General features: G+C 31.6%; 1 long non-coding RNA gene across 1 annotated transcript; it reads right to left on the minus strand.

Annotated features, from left to right (window-relative positions):
- Window positions 1-1,269: 1,269 nt before the first annotated feature.
- On the minus strand, window positions 1,270-15,566 carry LOC120208840. The gene is made up of 4 exons (XR_005524348.1): window positions 15,495-15,566; window positions 1,649-1,749; window positions 1,409-1,535; window positions 1,270-1,302 (listed from the first exon to the last, which is right to left on the minus strand). It is a non-coding gene; the product is annotated as an uncharacterized LOC120208840 (long non-coding RNA).
- Between the last annotated feature and the right edge of the window lie 557 nt (window positions 15,567-16,123).

Here is a 16,123-nt window from a genome sequence, read left to right on the forward strand (position 1 = left end):
AATTCTCGCCAGTAATACCTTCACAATAGGAGTTTTAAACTTAACCATGAATTATTTTACTTTCAACAGTGATGGTCCAAAGGAGTGAATAAAACTGACCACCAAACCCTTGATATAATTTAAATTAGTATATTCTTATAATATTTTATAATCTATAGTTTAAATATTATTATTATATTTATAAATTATACAAATAATTTAATTTAAGAATAAATTAATAAAATTATACCTTGTACATGTCTGCGTTAAGCCTCTGCATATGCTAGTTCTTGCTTTAGCTGGACAGACAACCATTTCTCATTGTGAAGTGGTGATTCTAGTCTTCTTTCTCTGCCTTAAGCATTGCTAGAGTGTGCTCGTCAGTCTCCTCACCTTTGGATTTCTGCATTAAATCTTCAATGTCAGATATATTATTTCATGCAGCCCCACCCCTGGCAATGCAGGAGGGTAGGGGTGCAAGAAAGAGTGAAATTATATAAAAATTAATATAATTTAAGAATAAATTATATAAAAATATTTAAATAATATTATAATAATTTAAATCAATTTAATTTAAGAATATACTAATATAATTTAAAATTATAATTTAAATATTAATATTATTATATGGGGGCAAAATCCAATTATAGTGTGTAAAACTCTTTAATTTATATCAGTTTAGGAGTATTGGATGAAAGAAATTAAAGACTAAGATTAACCATGGAAAATGAACAGATATTCACTAAAAAACGAATTAATCTCAACCTTTGATTTCTCTCAATCCAATGAGACTAAAAAGATGCAAACCTAAAAGAGTTTTACACAATATAAGTGGATCTTAATCCTTATTATATTTATAAATTAATTAATTTAAATTAAGAATAAATTAATTTAATTTATGATATTTTAATTTAAATAAATAATATTATAGTAAATGTCAAGGATTTTCCTAATGTGAATGAAAAAGCAAAAATGCATAAGGACAATAGATTGTGACACTTACATTTTCTTCAACTATGAGAGCTGAGAAACAGAGAACCAATTTGTCGCGCGATTCACAAAGATTCTTTTTCTTCTGCCTATTGACTTCTTCGGTTGTAGGATATTCCTTGTTGTGACTGACAAATGTCTACAAATGAAGCAATAACTTAATGAAAATTCCATGAGCATGAAAAGGTGAAGTTTGTAAAGAAACTAGAATAAACTGGATGAAACTTCAGTATACCCTCTTAAAACACTTGTTTTTCTACTTCCTTGAGATTCTGACTCTTCATTAGGCAACTTAGAAGAAGCATGGAGAGGGCACAACATTACAAAGTTATCCTATTGTGATCCAAAATAAATATACACTCGTTAACAAGGAACGTAGTCTTTAACTTCCCAAAAAATCATATGAAGTCTAGAAAACTGCCCAATTTGTATCACTTACAGTATCCCACCGACATTGTGAGACTAATTTTGCACAGGGAACATGGAAACTCTTACGACAACTCTTTTCGAAACAGCCAAACGATGCACCTTTGAGTTCGCAACAGGAGCATTTTATTTTTCGACTTCTGGAGTTCATTTTCAAAATAAACATTAAGAGCCCTGAAAAAAATAACATTATTATATATTAAAATTATTGAAACAATACCGAAAGAGCATATTCGGTTATGAACACTTTTACCATTCACTGCAGTTCTTGTGCGAATGTATGACCTTAGAGCCACCATTGTAATCTTGAGGTACAAGTCTGCCTTCATAGTAATTAACCATCTCTCCTGTAGCCTGCAATTTTATATAGCAAATAAACTTCATCAATTTGATTAAAAAGATGGGCAATTTTAGTCATATCATAGACTTTACAGGAAATACTAAACCTCAAAGTCTTCTATTGAAAGACAAAAAACATTGTGTTTTATTTGTAATGGTCTCACATTTACACAACGTCGCTTCATTTGCTAAAGGCAACTTATATACTGTTGAACCATGACCATATGAAATTCCAATAGTGGGACTCCCATTAACCTTTTCATTTAGTCTTTCTAAAGCCATATTTCTATTTCCTTGTTGCTGTTGATCTTCAGCCAACACACTTTTTGTGTCACCACTAAAAGAAACTTTCATCTTTTTTTTACAACTTGAGGTTTTTTCACTTTTCAAACTTGTAGTCAACTTTACTGCCCAAGCACGTTTAATTGATCCTTTTCTAACCTGTTTGGCACCACTTTCATGAGCCAGGGAGTGGAGTGGGAAATGAGGACTTCTGTTTAATTATATTTTCATTTATCGGACTTCATTAGATAAAAGAACCTATTACTGCCAGTGCAAAGATAGATAAAAGAGCTCATTAACTATTAACATCAGATCAAAAGACAAATGTTGAAGACTTAATTAGATAACTCAAACCTGCCACTTGGGATAACTAAAGCATACGGAACGGTCTTTTCAAACTTTGAGCAGTTGTTTTTTCTTCCATTATGTGTTACAAGGCATTTTTCAGTGTTTAAACCGTCGGGTTGCATGGCTTTCTAAATTTCCCACAAAATCATAAAACCATCTCTAAATATTACAAGTAAGAGTCAAAGGGTACTTGAAAAACGACATCTCCTCGGAACTTAAATTATAAACGAAAATTAACAGAATGAGAAAGTAAGAGTACCTTTTACTTTCAGTTGTTGGCTGAGGAAGTATAGACATAACAACCCTATCAGCTAAAACTTCAGTTGGATGTCCTAAATAAGATGGTCAATCAAGTTTGATATATCAGTAATGTAATACATGAAACCACAAAGTAAACTTCAAGAATTCTCAGAATGACAGCAACAGAACTAACACATGAACAATATACCATGTAATCAGGGATAGTATTGAGGTCACAGAGCTTTATGTTTTTCAAATAAACGGTCAACTCTGAAGTTTGGCATCCTTTATTCATTTAAGAGGATTTTGTAGTCAAGGAGAGCATAATGATGTCACTGTCATCAAGCCTAGACTAGAGAGTAAACAAGAACGTCCCAAAGGTGTAAGGCTTGAGCCTTGTCAAGTTTATTTGTTAAAAGATTACGATGCACGATAATGCTTAACACACTTCAAATCTTAAGCTGATATGTACATCTACTTACCGTGAGAAGCTGAGAAAGGTATAGTGTATTTCATTTGCATAACATGACGTACTTCTTGTTCAATCTTAAAACCCTTGATGTTGCCATCAGAGTCTCCAACATACCTACAAATTCAGAAATTAAATCGATATGATAAATTCAATTGTCGCATGTGCTCTCTTGAAAGTTGAAAAAACCTATAGTAGAGCAAAGAACCGAAGTTAGACTTGCATGTAGGGACCAGTTTGCATAACTGCAAAAGAAGTAATCTCTTCTTTAAAGACATATACATGAGACAAGAGCCTCTTTTCCGAGTCCCAAACCTACATTACAATTTCCATAAAAAAATAATTCCCATATGAAAGAGAGAAAATAAGACATATTTATAGGTAAAGTATAGAGCAAGAAGACATATTTGTTTCTAAAAGTAGACATATATATAGAAACTACTTTTACAAACAAATAATATAAAAATACAATGTCCTAAATTTATTTTTAATAATTTTTCTTAGAAAGCAAAGACAGAGAAAAATATAAAAAGAGAAACCAAACCAGGCATACATGAAAATGAATTGGTCACATGTAGAACCGACAAACCTTTGCAAATGAAATAACGGTTTAAAACAACACTAACATGTAATCAGAAAAGAAAACCTAAAATGTTAGCAGTTTATTAGATTTAGGAAAAAAAACAAAATCCCAAATATATAATCAGAAAATAAATCAAATTTTTAAAAACCCAAAAAAATCAAGAAACATGGCCGCATCTACATTCATCACAATGTATTTGGGATTTTGCTAAAACCAAACTTTTCCCCCGTACAATAGATAAAACCAAAAAACGAGAAAAAAGCAAAACCAAACCAAAACTCTCTATCTTAGCCAATTTCAGACTTTGCTAAAACGTCTGCCTCTAAGTTTGCTAGCCTAGCTATCCAACGAATAACGCCCTCCAAGTTCCTTATCTTATCCGCAATTTCTTAATCCACTCCACAGACAACTTACTATCACTCTCAATAATCAACCGTCTCTTAGAGCACCAGCTAGAAGATTCAAAGAAAATTAAACCATGTTTAATGGCCATAAATTCCATTAAAGAAGGACCCGGACCAGCAGCTTCTTGAAAAGATACTAACACTGTGCCAGACTCGTCTCTTAGAATCCCTCCTAAATCGCAAGCCTTCCAATCACCATTAATAGCAGCATCCACGTTCAGCTTTAGAAATCCCGTAGGGGGATGGGACCAGAAAATCTGATTTACAATCAGACTTTTTTGAAATCCCATGAGCTCCATCACAAAAAACATATACCATTAATTTCAAAATTCTAAGTGACATTCACCCCGTCATATGAATTCACTGAACTTCTCTTATCAATCCAAACAATATATAACATGATAATATATTTCATTCGAATTCTAATCAGATCCGAATGTAAGAATATTATATATACAAATAATTCAAATGCATCACATAAATTCTGAGTACAATATATATATACATATTTACATAACGTTTTTTGAGCAAAATACCAGACAACTAATAATCGTAAAACAATAAATCTCGCAATAAACAAAGAAAATGACACCCAATAAAAAAACTCACAAACCAAATATAACACCCTATAGGGACACACCTTGACAAAATCAAACAACGATAATCATATTCCAAATATTATACAAATACTCATAGACCCATACACCTTACAGACCATTTAAAGTGGGGCTCGACACAAAGGAAAAGGCCATTGAATTTGAAGTGACATTCACTATGTCGAGTGAATACATTGAACTATCAATCAAGACTCAATATAACATGATAACATATTTCACTCGAACACTAATCTGATCCAAATGTAAAAAAAGTAAATATAAAAATAATTCAAATGCATTGCATAAATTCCAAGTCCGATATATCAACATATTTCACACAACATTTTCTGAACAAAATATCAGATAATCATTAATCGTAAAATATTCATGAGCGCAATAAATAAAGAAAATTTTAATTAATCAGCTAACTCACAAACAAAATATAACACCCTATAAATACATACCTTGACAAAATATTCTAACAGCGACCAACAATTCTCAATCTTTAAAGTGCAAAATCACAATTCACATCATAACCCGAAACAACAATAAAAAACATATTCCAAATTAAACATTAATAATCAGAGTCTGAATACTACGCAAACGATCATGCACATATACAACTTATTGTTCGAAGAGTAAAGTCCGAGAACCACTCTAATTATAACACACCATCCGAAGTGTGGTCCCCCAAAATGGCATATGCCCCTTAATCTGAAGTTACATTCACCCTATAGAGTGAATACACTAAAACTTCTGTATCAACCCCAACCCAATATAAATTGATAACATATTTCATCTAAATGGAAGAATATTACATATACAAATAATACAAATGCACCGCATAAATTCTATGTCTGAAATATAAAAAGATTTCACATAACATTTTCCAAACAAAAAAAACAATCATGCTCATAATAAAAAAAAAATGTCAGTCAATTACATAACTCAGAAACAAAATACAACACCCTAGAGAGATAAACCATGAGAAAATATTATAACAACGACCAACGATTTGCACAATATCTTTAAATAGCATAAAATCAAAATTCATATCATAGTCCATATCAACCAATAATAATCATAATCCAAATCAAACATTAATCAGTCCTAATATTATGCAAATGATCATGCACCCATACGACTTACGCATCGTTCGAAGAGAAAGTTTTCAGAACCACTCTAACTCTAATAGACCATCCGAAGTAGGATTCGCTACAAAAGTATAAACCCCTGAATTCGAAGTGAATTTCACCCCATCGAATAAATACACGAAACTTCTCCTATCAATCTCAACCCAATAAAACATTATAACAAATTTCATCTGAGTGTAAGCATATTACCTATACAAATAATCTGAATACATCACATAAATTCTAAGTCTGATATATCAATTATTTCACGTAGCATTTTTTGAACAAAATACCAAACAACAAATAATCACACGATCGTAATAAAAAAGTGAAAATGTAAGTCAATCAGAAACCTCACAAACAAAGTATAACATCCTATAGTGACACCTTGACAAAAAGATTCACACGATGTCTTTAAAGTGCATAAAGTCACAATTCACATCATAGATCGAATCAAACAATGATAATCACAGTCTGTATATTATGTAAATGATAATGCACCCATACACCTTACACACCGTCCGAAACGTATGTTCCATACAACCACTAACTACAACACACCATCCGAAGTAGGGTCTGCCACAAAGACAAAGGCCATTTAATTCGAAGTGACATTCAACACATCAAGTGAATACACTAAACTTCCCCTATCAATCCAAACCCAATATAACATGATAAAATATTTCATTCGAATTTTGATCTACTCCGAATGCAAAATATTACATATACAAATAATCTAAATGCATCGCATAAATTCTAAATCTGATATATCAACATATTTCACATAACACTTTTCAAACAACAAATAATAATAATAATAATAATCTAAAACAAGCAATAATAATCATTGTTCGAATGTTATGCAAATAATCATGCACCCTTACACCTTACAAATCATCCAAATTTGGGTCTGCCACAAAGGCAGAGGCCACTGAATCCAAAGTGACATCCTTATATAACTTGACAACATATATCATCAGAATTCTAATTTTATCCGAATGAATAAATATTACATATATAAATAATCCAAATGCATTGCCTAATTTCTAAGTTCGATATATCAACATTTCACAAGACATTTTCCAAACAAAATACCATACAATCAATAATCTCAAAACAACTATGGTCACAATAAACAAAGAAAATGTCAATCAATCAGATAACTAACAAAAAAAATATTGCACCGTACAGAGAGACACATTAAATCAAACATTATACAAATCACATTTTAATTCACATCATCTAGCACATCGTGTCTTTAAAATCTATAAAGTCACAATTCACATCATAATCTGAATCAAACAATGATAATCATTATCCAAATCTAACATTAATAATCTGAGTTTGAATTATATAATTTAATTTAAGAATATATTATCCAAATCAAACAATGATAATTTAAATTAATTTCATTTAAGAATATATTAATATAATTTAAATTAATATATTCTTATGATACTTTATAATTTATAATTTAAATATTATTATTATTATATTAATAAATTATATAAATAATTTTATTTAAGAATAAAATAATCAGAGTTTGAAAACCAATCAGTAAGGGAAACAAATCAAATCATTATAAGAAACATACCATTGTTCCCTTGTTTCTAGTATATCTCTAATTTGAAACATCTTCACTGCTCAAGACAAGTTGACCGCGTACGAATTGGAGCTTCTAAGATGCAAAAGGAATTTAGTAAGTAAAATTTCTAAGCTACTTTTCCGAACTTATACAATTAAAACAGTCGAAGAACTATGTGGCCCATCATAATACATTTGAAAAAGCTATACCTTCTGCAGGTCTGAGTTTTAAGCCTCTGCTACAAATGCTAGTTTTTGCTTTAACTGGACAGACAACAATTTCTCATTGTGGAGGGGTGATTCTAGTTCTTCTTTCTCTTCCTTGAGCATTGCTAGAGTGTACTCGTCAGTCTCCTCACCTTTGGATTTCTGCATGCACTCAATACTTAAGTGAAAGAAATAAACCAAATGATACAGAAAATGTGAATCTGAACACATTAAATCTTCAATGGCAGATATATAAAACAGAAGCATTCAAGACATACTCAGAGTATGTGTTTTGTATCAGAGGAGTTCAAGTTCAACCATAGATTTTCAATTAAGCTTAAATTTAATTGATTTTGAATACAGATTTCGAGTCTCGAGTGTTCTCCTTGCATGGGTTAGGCAATGAACTACATTTACTGTCCCATACTTGACAGTAATGCATAACTATTTTCACTTAAAAAATAATGCTAAACCATTGAAACATAAGAAAGTTTCGAACTTCAAATTTGGCCATCAATGCAACTATTAGATATAGGTTCACATCACTATCTCAAAAAGAATCTTAGTCAATATAGTCTATGATTTCATGCAAATGCATAACTAAACTTTTTTTTTATAAGAAAGGGAGGCCTCATTAAAACCCACTTCATATCCATTGAAATACAAGAAGGTATCTCAATAAACATAGAAGGAAAAGAGTGTCTCAAATGTATAACTAAACTAAAGACTAATTTATACAATTCAATCTATTTATGTAACAATAGAACTAGAAGCTCAACAGGAAAGAGAAATTATTTAGTAAAAAGTAAGTCTGTAACGTATCCCGGTGGTGGATCAAAGCTGAGCTTTGACCCTCGTCGCCTACTTGCGGTGAGGGGGTGTTTTGTACATTCTAGTTATACCTGACGTCCATTACGTCCATAGGATTATAGAAGAAAAAGACATCATTTTTCGGCTATAGATCTTCTCCATTTCTAGGTTTCTAGAAATATCGTTAAATGATACTAACATTTACGATAAACTATTTACTTAATCAGACATTGTTGACAAAAGTTTTTCTCTTATGAAAGAACATTTGAAAGGATATTTCTGGTGATAATAGAACCATACATTGTTTGAAACTTAGATTGCTGCAAACAAAATTCCGTTAACACAAATAAAAAAATCTAACAAAAGAGGGTTCAATTATAACTCACCATTTGTTGAAGAAGATTTTGCACCTATAAAAATCAAAGAAATCGTTATCAAACACATAGAGGAAATTAGCAAACCAAAGAAACTTATTACTGTTTTACATCCATTAGAGAGTATTATCCGACAAGGACAATCTTAACAGTTCAAAATGAATCAAAATCGACAGTGATTATGCCACCATGGTAGTAGCATAAACATCATACTTTAAAAGTATTTTTTTTATAGAAGTTGGATGTCTCATTAAAAACTCCCTTCGTATTCGTTCACATACTAAGAAGTATGTTAACGAACATTGGAAGGAAGAAAAAAGTACCTCAAAGTTTATTAATAATAATACCCAATACAAAAGATAACACGGAATATCCTCCTATGGTGATATTCACCATTACAACAAACACCTTAAGCTCATAAAACCTCATCCAAAGTCACAATCGAATCACCTTATTTCTAAATACACCTCCAGCAATAGAATTAAAACAACGCAACAGAAAATAATACAAAAGGGACGCAACACCTGCAACCATATAAACTAAATCAAAACACAATTAGAGAGACAAGATCTAATGAGATTCGTCTTCTTCAGGAGTCCAAGAGTTTTGCTTGAATGAAGGATCTATCTCATGCACCATGATCTTGAAGGAGTTGTCACCAACCTTCAATTCCAACGTCGCATCAATTCTCGTACCAGCCTTTGCGATGACTTGAATTTTTAGCCGATCAAAGGATGATGGTGACTGACAGCTTTCATCGATTGCTAGTAACTGACCCCAACAATCAGCAATGTTCTTGAAAGTATCCCAATTCCATACGTGAAACGGAACACCCTTGCAAACTAACCATACTCGGCGACACTCCATTACCAAACTCTCTGACCAAGCTTCGACTATGGAGAACCACTCTGCGAGAGTATTTGATTTATCGTTCTCAACACTTCTCAATGAAGCAAAGTCTTCGAAAATCATTAATACTGCATTACCAACAGCTCTCATCTCGGACTTACGAAAAACACCTGTCGAGGACTTTCTCCAATAGGAATGTCGAGGTTTGAATTTAGCGAAAGAAACTCCAATTTTGTTACCGTTGATATGATAGCCATTCATTTTTGAGATCGCTCTCCTTGCTTCTTCGATTGATGCGAAGCGAATGAAACCAAAGCGAACTCCTTTTGAATTTCTTTTATTTGGAATAAAAGCATCAAGTACCCAACCTTGAGAGCAAAATAAAGATCCAAACCTCTTCTAATGGATCTTCTCTGGTAAATTCTCAATAAATAACATGTAACATCCAGACTTGTCATTACTGCACCCCTTTGTGGTGACTCCCCGATTCCCTCATGGACACCATCTACTGCAGACTTTTTAACGCAACACCCAGTTTTAACAGGCACATGAGTACTAGGAGATCCTACAGAAGCTGGATTTGGCAATGACAATACTGGATGAACAGGAAAACGTCCATTGTCAAAAGCATCAGAATCAGAAACTAATCCTCTTTTAACAACAAGATTCTTCATTGCCATCTCAATGTGCAAAAGAGACTTCAACTTAGCATCAAAAACCATTTTCTGAAGGACATCCTTGGCAGCAATCGCAAATTTTGCATTTGAGAAGAGAGCGAAACCCTTAGGCTTTTCTCCCTTGAAGTTCAATTGCGAATCTTCATAACCTGGAAGCCATCTAAGTAGATTCTGTAGCTCTCTCTCTTTGACGTCTTCAGGCAGACCCATAATGAAGATAGTACGAACCTCGTCACGATTAGAATGGTGAGATGACGGAGAAGATGCAGCTGCAGAGGGTGTATGAGCATGGACCGAAGGTCTCTGCTGGAGAGAACAGTGGATTCTAGCACCCGGCATGTGATGAAAGACTGATGAAGTAAAAAACCCAGATACTTGACGAACTAATCTGGAAAAAAAAATTCCTAGAATAAGAGCTCAGAGTTGAATCGGCAGTGTCGGAGGAAATCCACCAATAAATGAGTCTGAAGACTGGGACAACAGAGGAGAAAAGCAGAAGGTTTAGAGCAGTGAACGTCTGTTCTTGCTGAAACTGCTCACTGCAAAACTGCTCACTGCATCTGTTCTACCGGCGAAGTAAACTGAAGTCTACGTATCACCCCTAGATATAAAATTCCCAGAACAAGAGCTCAAAGCTAAATGGGCAGTGTCGGAGGAAATCCACCAATAGATGAGTCTGAAGACTGGGTCGGCAGAGGAGAAAAGCAGAAGGTTTGGAGTAGTGAGTCTGTTCTTGCTGAAACTGCTCACTACAAAATCATGGAGAGATGCAACTATTCTCGACACTAAGAAAATGTGTTATGGTCGCAGAAAGGCTCTGAGTACAGAGGAGATGCAATGTCCGGTGTACGTTCAACGGATGGAGATGAAAACGGTCGTGAGCGGCGTTTAGATCTACAACAAATAAGAGTCTTAATCGGAAAACCAAACCCAGAAAAGGAAACACCTTGTGCTGGCGATCTTCCCAGGGAAAACGACTTCAAAACGGTGGTCGGAGTGTGGAGGATGACGGTTGACGGCGGCGGCGGCGCGTGGCGGACGAAGGCGGCGGACGACTGGTGGTTGTCGGTGGAAAGACGCATGGGCACGTGAAAATTTGAATTTTGAAAACGCCTAGTTTTAAAAGTAGTTCTTTAATCTTAGAAAGAAAAGGTTAGGAACTCACACAAACAGTAAAATCAACAGTACTTTGCTTTGACTTGTCCGAATTATAACCATCCTGAAAAAAGTGTAACAGTCAGCTTTCAAATTACATATCATTAGTCGATCAAATCCTCAACTACCTAGAAACTTTACTCCTCTAACGAAATTTACACAAACAATCAAGTTTTTACGAATTTGGGCAGAAACTGCATAGGAACTATGAAAAATATCAAAAAGAACAAGCAATTGCATGCCATTAATTAAGGTTTCAATCTAAAAGGTACATTAAGACTGATAACAAAGCCCATATATTAAGCCCCCAACGCCAGCATTTCAAGCACAAACAATTTTAATCCCCAAAAAACAAATATATAATAATTTATAGTTTATAATTTATAGTTTAAATATTAATATTATGATTTTGATAAATTATACAAATAATTTAATTTCATTTAAGAATAAATTAATAAATCAAAGTTTGAAAACCATTCAATAAGGAAAACAAATCACAACACTATAAGCAATGTACGGAAAATGCTTTATAAAAATATTTTAAATAATATTAGAATAATCTAAATTAATTTAATTTAAGAATATATTAATATAATTTTATAGAATATGATTGGAAATGTCAGCTTCAAAATATGTGATTTTGTTGATTTATAGCTTATTTGAAACGCAAAAACATTAGTACTTCCTTACTAGTAGAAGTAACATTTTACCTGGCTTGTACATGCAACAAAATTGCCACTTAGATTCCATGGAGTTATCTGCAGCTCCAATTCAATGTTTGATGCAGTAGCAAAAGTTGACTCATAGCACTGGTTAAAGTTGTTAGTTGTGTGATTCCTAAATGTTTAAGTTGGTACATACCAACTTGCATGCTTTCATAGGCACACACCTGTACAAGATTGAGAAAAGAAAAAATCAAGATAGATGAAATATGTGTAAACACTTGCATTTCTAACCTCATAGTCTTTATATATTTTCTCTAAATATTACACATATCAAGGATCATGATAAGATAGAAACAAAGCATCTTGTTTTTCATTTCTTTTGTCTAATATATGAAGCAAAAGCATATTCATTTCATATATGCAGAATAAATAAATAAATAAAGGGATAGAAATAAAAAACGGTACTTAACAATCTAGCCCTTTCTATTACCACCCAAACTTTCCTTCCGAGAATGGTACTCCGGCATGGAATAATATGGTATCTCTTCCTTCATATTGTTGACCATGTGAGAAGCCTGTGCAAAAAAAAAAGAGCATAAACAACAAGAAAGCTTGCTGCAAATATTGAACATGTAAATTCTCGCCAGTAATACCTTCACAATAGGAGTTATAAACTTAACCATGAATGATTTTACTTTCAACAGTGATGGTCAAAAGGAGTGAATAAAACTGATCACCAAACCCTGGATATAATTTAAATTAGTATATTCTTATAATATTTTATAATCTATAGTTTAAATATTATTATTATATTTATAAATTATACAAATAAATTAATTTAAGAATAAATTAATAAAATTATACCTTGTACTTGTCTGTGTTAAGCCTCTGCATATGCTAGTTCTTGCTTTAGCTGGACAGACAACCATTTCTCATTGTGAAGTGGTGATTCTAGTCCTTCTTTCTCTGCCTTAAGCATTGCTAGAGTGTGCTCACCAGTCTCCTCACCTTTGGATTTCTGCATTAAATCTTCAATAACAGATATATTATTTCATACAGCGCCACCCCTGGCAATGCAGGAGGGTAGGGGTGCAAGAAAGAAGTCAATCAATATAATAAAAAAAGGGTATTGTTGCTTACTTGAGAACAAGAATTCCATGCCTTAAAGATCTTTCTATTTAGAACCATTGGCTCAAGTAAGAAAGAAATATCAACTACCGTTGAGCAAAATAGAATCTCCATCTGTAAACAAATCATCCATATTCATAAAAATTACCACTACTTCATTTGCTTATTTATTCCAAGTTTCAAACAAAAAAGAAAGAGAATTTTTAAGGCTAAACCTGTGTTGTTCCTGGATTCAAGGATAGTTACCTTTGTAGATTTAAACATAAATTGGACAAGACAATTAAGGTAAACCAGTGAACCCTTGGTTAGTCCATGAGAACACCAGATAGTTTCACATGTCTTCCATGGATACACCATTTGTTTCATAGTAAACCCTTGAAGCTGTATCAATATCAATTAAACAAACCCTTGTATAAAAGTAAAATATCATCCATATTTGAAACGTTTCAAAGATTTTAAGTCAAGAAAAAACCAAAATTAAAAGGAACAAAATATGAGAAATTATGAAAAATAAACTTGAATTGAAAGCCTATTATAAACATATTCATGCAATAAAAAAATAACACATCGATTGTCACATTAAAAAAATAATTTGAATAAAAAAAGACAGAGTTAACTGAAGAAAGCAAATTGAATCACTAGACCAAAGGCATCAACATGTGAAAACAATGAAAATGGAAGTACATAGAAACTATATTTACAAACAAATAATACAATGTCCTAAATTTTATTTTTCGTATTTTTTCTTACTAAGCAAACACAGAGAAACGCAACAAAAGAGAAACCAAACCAGGCATAAATGAAAGGGAATTGGTCACATGCAAAACTGAGAAACCTTTGCAAATGAAATAACAGGTTCAAAACAACACTAACATGTAATCAGAAATGAAAACTCAAATGTCAACAATTTATTAGATTTAGGTAAAAAAACAAAATCCCTAATCTGTAATCAGAATATAAATCAAATTTTTAAAAAACCCAGAAAAAATTCATCACAAAATATAATCTAACAAAAGTATAAATTAAAAGAAAAATGTAACAGTACAAGAATTGGGTAAAAGAAACTAACCTGAGAATCTAAAGAATTGATTGATATAATCAATGGGTGATAAGTAGAGCTCAGTTTTTATTTTTATAGATGGGATTTCAACCGTTGGCTTAGGATAAAAGGGTAATTATACCTAAATTCTTATGATATTTATAATATTATTATATTTATAAACTATATAAACAATATAATTTAAGAATAAATTAATTTAATTTAAAAATATTTCAATAATATTAGAATAATTTAAATTATTTATGTTAAGAACATATTTATATAATTTAAATCTATAATTTAAATATTAATATTATTATATAGGGCATGATCTAATTATATTGTGTAAAACTCTTTTAGTTTATACCATTTTAAAACCAGTAGATGGGAGAAATTAAAGAGTGAAATTAATCGTGGAAAATGAAAAGATATTCACTAAAAAAATGAATTAATCTCAATCTTTGATTTATCTTAATCCAATGGCTCTAAAAATGTGACTAAAAGAGTTTTACATAGTATAAATGGATCCTAATCCTAATTATATTTAAAATTTATATTAATTAATTAATTTAATTTAAGAATAAATTATATAAAAATATTTAAATAATATTATAATAATTTAAATCAATTTAATTTAAGAATATATTAATATAATTTAAAATTATAATTTAAATATTAATATTATTATATGGGGGCAAAATCCAATTATAGTGTGTAAAACTCTTTAATTTTACATCATTTTAGGACCATTGAATGAAATAAATTAAAGACTAAGATTGACCATGGAAAATGAACAGATATTCACTAAAAACGAATTAATCTGAACCTTTGATTTCTCTCAATCCAATGAGACTAAAAAGATGCAAACCTAAAAGAGTTTTACACAATATAAGTGGATCCTAATTCTTATTATATTTATAAATTAATTAATTTAAATTAAGAATAAATTAATTTAATTTTTGATATTTTAATTTAAATAAATAATATTATAGTAAATGTCGAGAATTTTCCTAATGTGAATGAAAAAGCAAAAATTTGATATAGCAATTTGATATAGCAAATAAACTTCATCAATTTGATATAGCAAATAAACTTCATCAATTTGATTGAAAAGATGGGCAATTTTAGTCATATCATAGACTTTACAGGAAATACTAAACCTCAAAGTCTTCTATTGAAAGACAAAAAACATTGTGTTTTATTTGTAATGGTGTCACATTTACACAAGGTCGCTTCATTTGCTAAAGGCAACTTATTTACTGTTGAACCATGACCATCTGAAATTCCAATAGTGGGACTCCCATTAACCTTTTCATTTAGTCTTTCTAAAGCCATATTACTATTTCCTTACTGCTGTTGATCTTCAGCCAACACACTTTTTGTGTCACCGCTAAAAGAAACTTTCATATTTTCTTACAACTTGAGGTTTTTTCACTTTTCAAACTTGTAGTTGACTTTACTGCCCAAGCACGTTTAATTGATCATTTTCTAACATGTTTGGCACCATTTTCATGAGCCAAGGGAGTGGAGTGGGAAATGAGGACTTCTGTTTAATCATATTTTCATTTGTCGGACTTCATTAGATAAAAGAACCTATTACTAACAGTGCAAAGATAGATAAAAGAGCTCATTAACTATTAACATCAGATCAAAAGACAAATGATGAAGACTTAATTAGATAACTCAAACCTGCCACTTGGGATTACTAAAGCATAAGGAACGGTCTTTTCAAACTTTGAGTAGCTATTTTTCTTCCATTATGTGTTATAAGGCATTTTTCAATGTTTAAACCGTCGGGTTGCATTGCATTCTAAAATTTCCCACAAAATCATAAAACCATCTCTAA

Source organism: Hibiscus syriacus, unplaced genomic scaffold (genome assembly GCF_006381635.1).
Source record: "Hibiscus syriacus cultivar Baekdansim isolate YM2019G1 unplaced genomic scaffold, ASM638163v2 tig00017725_pilon, whole genome shotgun sequence".
Taxonomy (NCBI): Eukaryota; Viridiplantae; Streptophyta; class Magnoliopsida; order Malvales; family Malvaceae; genus Hibiscus; species Hibiscus syriacus.